This window comes from Gossypium hirsutum, chromosome D07 (assembly GCF_007990345.1).
Source record: "Gossypium hirsutum isolate 1008001.06 chromosome D07, Gossypium_hirsutum_v2.1, whole genome shotgun sequence".
In the NCBI taxonomy this organism is placed as follows: Eukaryota; Viridiplantae; Streptophyta; class Magnoliopsida; order Malvales; family Malvaceae; genus Gossypium; species Gossypium hirsutum.
Genome location: NC_053443.1, coordinates 40,114,261 through 40,120,260, shown reverse-complemented (window position 1 = coordinate 40,120,260; position 6,000 = coordinate 40,114,261).

Here is a 6,000-nt window from a genome sequence, read left to right as displayed (position 1 = left end):
TAGATGGTCTTAAACTACAAGATCATATTATAGTAAAAATTAAAGAATTTCCTGAAAAAAATTGAAGATAAAAAAAACTTCAATAATTTTTAGGAATTATTAATTATGGAAGAAATTTCTTTCCTAACTTATCTGAAAAATAGGTATGTTATATGAAAAATTTAAAAAGGATAAACCCTTTATCTGGTCTAAAACAAACTCAAAAATCGTAAAAAATTTAAAATCTAAAATTAATTAAGTTCCAAAAGTTTATTTACCTAAACAAGGTGATAAATTAATTTTAGAAAGAGACGCTTCACAAAATCATTGGGGTTGTATTTTAAAAGCTAGAACAATAAATAACGAAGACTTAATATGTGGATATAGTTCTGGAAATTTTAAACCAAATGAGATTAATTATGTAATATATGAAAAATAATTATAAGTAATAAAGAAAGGTATACAAAACTTTCTTATATATTTAGTACTTGAAAATTTTATCATAAAAACTGATAATCAGGCAGTAAAACATTTCCTTACTAATAAAAGTTTGGAAGCTGTACCTAGAATAATTAGATGGTATAATGAATTATGTACTTTTAATTTTGATGTTTTATATGCAAAAGGAACTGACAATATTATTGCTGATTATCTTAGCAGGCCATACGGATAGAAGTAAAAAACCTCTAGAAAAAGTCGATGAATGGACTACTATTCATAAAAGGCCCAACAAAGGGAACATTTTCAAATCAATAAATCCTAATAAAGGATTTGTGACAATACCTTCTCAAGTATCTTTTTATCCTAACCAAGGATATTATAGAATGACATGAAAACTTATTATAAGTTCAAGTACCTTCTCAAGTATCTTATTTAATGACATGAACAAGTTATATTAAGATTGAACATGTTTATGAGCTTGTTTAAATGTCTTTTAAATAAGAAACCTCTAGTTCAATGTAATTTTGTAACACCTTTTCAAATCCTTTTTAAAATCTTTTAGAAAAATGCTTTAATCCTAATTTACATTCCTACAAGGAAAAATGTAACACCTTAGATTTTGGGGTTAGAAGTTTTGTGATTTGTAGGCAAGGTTAGTGGCTGGATCGGGTATTTGAAGTTGTTTTCGCGTTTTAGTGTTAGAATGGGCCTGCTGGTCTGGTGGTTGGTTGTGTATTAGGTTGGCTTAGGGTTTTGGGTTCGAGTCGTCATGTGTGTGGTTTGGGGAAATAGTTTTAATTTGGTTTTGCTTTAAAGTCCAAAATACCTATTTTAATTTTAATTTTTATTATTTTTGGATAAAAACTTCCCAAAGTCACTTTCACGTTCTCTTTGTTTCTCCCCCACTCTTTCATATCAGTTTTTTTTACTTTTCTTTTCTTCTCTTTATTTTTCTTCAGAATTTAAAATTATACGTTTCTTTGCCATTAAATTTTCCCCTTTAATTTTCGTTGATGGTGTTTGGATAGTTCAAGGTATCGAGCAGATGTAAGTGGTGTTTTGGAAAAGCAATTTTAGGCTATTCGTTTGTGTTAGATTGGTATGGTGATAATATTGATTTTTGTTTGTGTAATTGAGATTTCAGAGTTGTGTTGAGAAGGCGAATTGGTCGGTTTCTGGTGCTTGAGAATTCATTTAAATGTGTGTTTCTGAACCTGTAGTAATTAGGGATTTCTTTGTGGCTGCAAATTCATGGTTTCTCGATCGTTTCGGTGTGGTTTCGTGACCACATGGGTGGCTGCACGGACGGCTCACATGGCCATTTCTATTTAGGAACAAGGGTTGTCGGGCAAGATTGGGTGCCACACGGCCTGGCCACACAGTCGTTTGGCTAATTTGGGGAAATTAGTCAATTTTTACACTGTTGTGTCCCTTGGGCACACGAGCATGTGCATTTGGGAACTAGGGTTTGACTGATTTGGAGCCACACGGCCGAGCGACACAGCCGTACGACCAATTTGGGGATTTAAGGATTCCACAAGGGTGTGTGTTCTGGACACACGGTCGTGTTTGGTGGGCACACGGGCGTGTGAGACCTTCACACGACCGTGTGTGCCCTGCACTTTAGATTAACAATTGGATAGAGAGTTATACGACCTGTTCACATGGCCATGTCCTTGGGTCACACGGGCATGTGCCTTAACTACACGGTCGTGTGCCTCATTTCGCATGGATGTGTGCCCTTGTACACGGGTGTGCGTCTCCTTTACATGGGCATTTTGACCCCTACACTGCCTAAGCACTTCCACACAGCCCTGTTTCACAAATTTGTTACTCTGAGCTATAAAACAAACAGAAACATAGGTCTGAATATTTACAGGGTTAATATAAAAATATATTGATGTTTGTTCTATAACATCCCTAACCCGTATCTGTCACCATAATAGGGTTACGGAGCATTACCGTAAAAGCGTTACATAAAACATACATTTCCAATCATTTCATTAAACATATCAGAGTCCACTTGTTCACATGCATATCATCCTTTAATCAAGCCTTCAAGGCTTAGAAAAACTATAGGAACAGTTCAGGACTAAAGCAGCAACAATCAGAAAGTTTAGGAAAAAGTCAAAACATTTGAATTGCAAGGGTCACGCGGATGTGTGACTCATACAGCTGAAACAAAACTAAATCATAAATAATTAGAAAGTTTAGGAAAAAGACAAAAAATTTGAATTGTAGGGGTCACATGACCGTGTGACTCACATGGCTGAAAAACATGCTCGTGTCTCAGGCCATGTGGACATTCAAAATAGGGACACACGGCCATGTCCCAACCCGTGTTTGTGCCCATGTAACTCTCTGTCTTGGGTCACACGGCCAAGCCACATGCCCGTGTGCTAGGCCGTGTAACTCTCGAAATGTAACCTTTAAAAACCTACAGGGGACGCACGACCGTGTTGCATGGCCATGTGTCGCACACGGGTGAGACACACGCCCATGTCTTACGCCGTCTGGACAAGAAATAGGCTAAATTCAAGCCATTTCATTCACCCAATTCAAGTACATCCTTACAAGCCACTTGCATATATGATCAAGGTATTAAAACATGTTCAGACATGCATAAAATGACCAATTTCAAATGACCAAATTCCATACAACCAATATGCCATAAAGGCACCTCAAACACATTCATTAAACATACCTAAACATATGCATATTTAACCATTTATCAATTAACTTGTTTCCATATCAAAACATATCAAAATGATCTTACCATTTGAACCACTTCTCACATGCATCATAACCATTTAAATGTCACCAATCTAGCTATTTCCAAATGGTTCCCACAACCAACATATATACATACCAAATTTTTGTCCAAAAGGTCATAGCTTAACCAAACATACTTGACTAAATTCCATATCAAAACATGCCTTAAATGATCATTTTGCAACCATGCCAGCACTTACCACTTTGGCCATAAACCATGCATCAATTTGATCTTATAAACACCAACCATAAAGCATCAAAGTACCAAAAGGACACCAACCATCAAGGCATCAAAATGACATAGGTTTCACAAATTCAAAGCAACATTACATGATAAAGTCGTTAACTAACCATTAGACATAAGTCCATCTATACATGTCATTATAACCGCGACCAAAGAATCAAAATCTATTGATAAAATAGATGGATAGTGTGATGGATCTCCGATTAGCTTCCAACCCAATCGAGCTTCTGATAATATGTAAAGTAAGAGAAAGATAACCACATAAGCAATAAATGCTTAGTAAGCTCGTATAAACCATAAGCATAATATTACATTTCAATAATGAAATTTATAGGTTAAATATAAACCTATATAGAAAGATAACCACATAAACAATAAATTCTTAGTAAGCTAGTATAAACCATAAGCATAATATTACATTTCAATAATTAAATTTAAAGGTTAAATATAAACCTACACCAATGCCTCAAGATTTATCAAACCATAATCATCAACTCACAAATGAGTAAGTTCATTAATGTCGTATATATATTGACCATTCATAACATGATAGGATTTCATGAGACATAATATGTAACCATCATCCTTTTATAAGATTATATATATTTCTATTTACTTACTTTCCATTCCGTCTCCAATGCTTATCATAAGCCAAAAAAACATTATTAATTCCCAACTCAGTGTATTTATCCATGATATAGGTAGATTCATCCATAGCATAAGGAGTTTGCTCACATATAAATACAAGCATAATCATAAACATCAATCATATCCACAAGCTTGGCATAAGCCTAAGCACATCAACAACACATGTTAGTTCATTTAAACATGATTCATATAAATTTGACATGGATAATTATTATACTTGAGCATGATTCAATTGGATTTATCATCCATCTCAACATAACATATTTTCCATGTAGCTCACCATTTCAAAGTCTTTCATACATAGATGTCTTGGTTCATATAGAACACTTACCATATCCTTGTAAATTCATGCTCGTTGAACCGATTAGAATACTGTTGGATATGCGAGATAGCTCACACGAAGTGTGCTAAACATATAACCGTAGTCTATCCTTTTCGGTACATATATGCTCACACGAGCTATGAAATGAGTATTCTTACACAAGCTGTGAAATGGGCATGCTCACACGAGTTGTGGGTCGAAACGTAGCTACACGATGCTGCTCCACAAGCTGTCGAGCATCCGCAACAAATGTTGGAACTCAGCTACCAGTAGGAGATTCAAGACCAGCACCCCAAACATGTAAACCCTAATGACATGTCATTTGTATCCTACGAATTCCTGAGGTTCAAACGGGGCTCGATAATCGTCGTACGTCGTTGGATTTACGACGTTCCATGACATGATAATTTGCATAATATCATATATATATATTGATTCATCTTCAATAAAATCATACATTAATCATTCAATTTAATCAACCATTAGATGATAACAGTTCATACGAACTTACCTGGCTAAATTGCAGAAATGTCAAAGTACAAGGGCATTTTGGTAATTTTCCATTCTCCTCGATTTTCCACTCGATGTTGATCTAAATTATTAATTTCATTAAAATTATTAATTTAGATAGTTAAAAAATTATTTTATGAAATTTAGTCTTTTTTGACATTTTCACAAAATTGCCCCTAACATTTTACTTTTATTCAATTTAGTCTCTGAGCCTAAAACTTGCAATTTAACCATTTTTCCCAAAATTCAAGCTTAGCTGAATGTTCATGGCATCAAATGCAGCCCAACTTTGTAATAATTTCAGAACAAATCATTGTATTTTTACTATTTCAACAAATGTAGTCCTTAATCAGTAAATTTATCAAAATTACTTAACAAAATACTTTTAAATATCAACCAACACTTTGAATTCATCATTTAACAACTAAAATCATATAAATTCATTAATGGCTACATGTAATAACTTTAACAGTTTCAAAATCGAAGGTACGTGCTAGTTGGACCTAGTTGCAACGATCTCAAAATCATAAAAATTATTAGAAACGGAGCTAAAACGGATTTACATGCATCTTCAAAAAGAAAGCTAAAGCTTGAACCCTTCCATGGAGTTTTTCTTCTTTCAATTTCGGTGAAGAAGACATGAAAAATGATGATAATAACTTTTATTTTTATTTAATTTAATTTAATTATAAAATTACTATTTTAACCATATTAAAAATCATCCAAATTTCATGCTTTTAGTTGCCCAAAATCGTCCAATAAATTCTTAAATGGTTTAATTACCATTTAAGTCCTTTTCCTTTATTCAATAAGCCATTTAATCACTCCAATCAAATAGTGATAAAATTTTACATGTTTTATGATTTAGTTCTTTTTAATTAATTAACTATCGAAATCTTAAAATTTATTAACAAAACTTTAATACAACCTTAATAACACTCCGTAAATATTTATAAAAATATTTATGACTCAGTTTATAGACACGAGGTCCCGATACCTCATTTTCTAAAACTAGTTAACTTTAGGGTCTTATCACTTAAACTTATATAACTATTCATATCACATAAATTACTATAACAAAAAC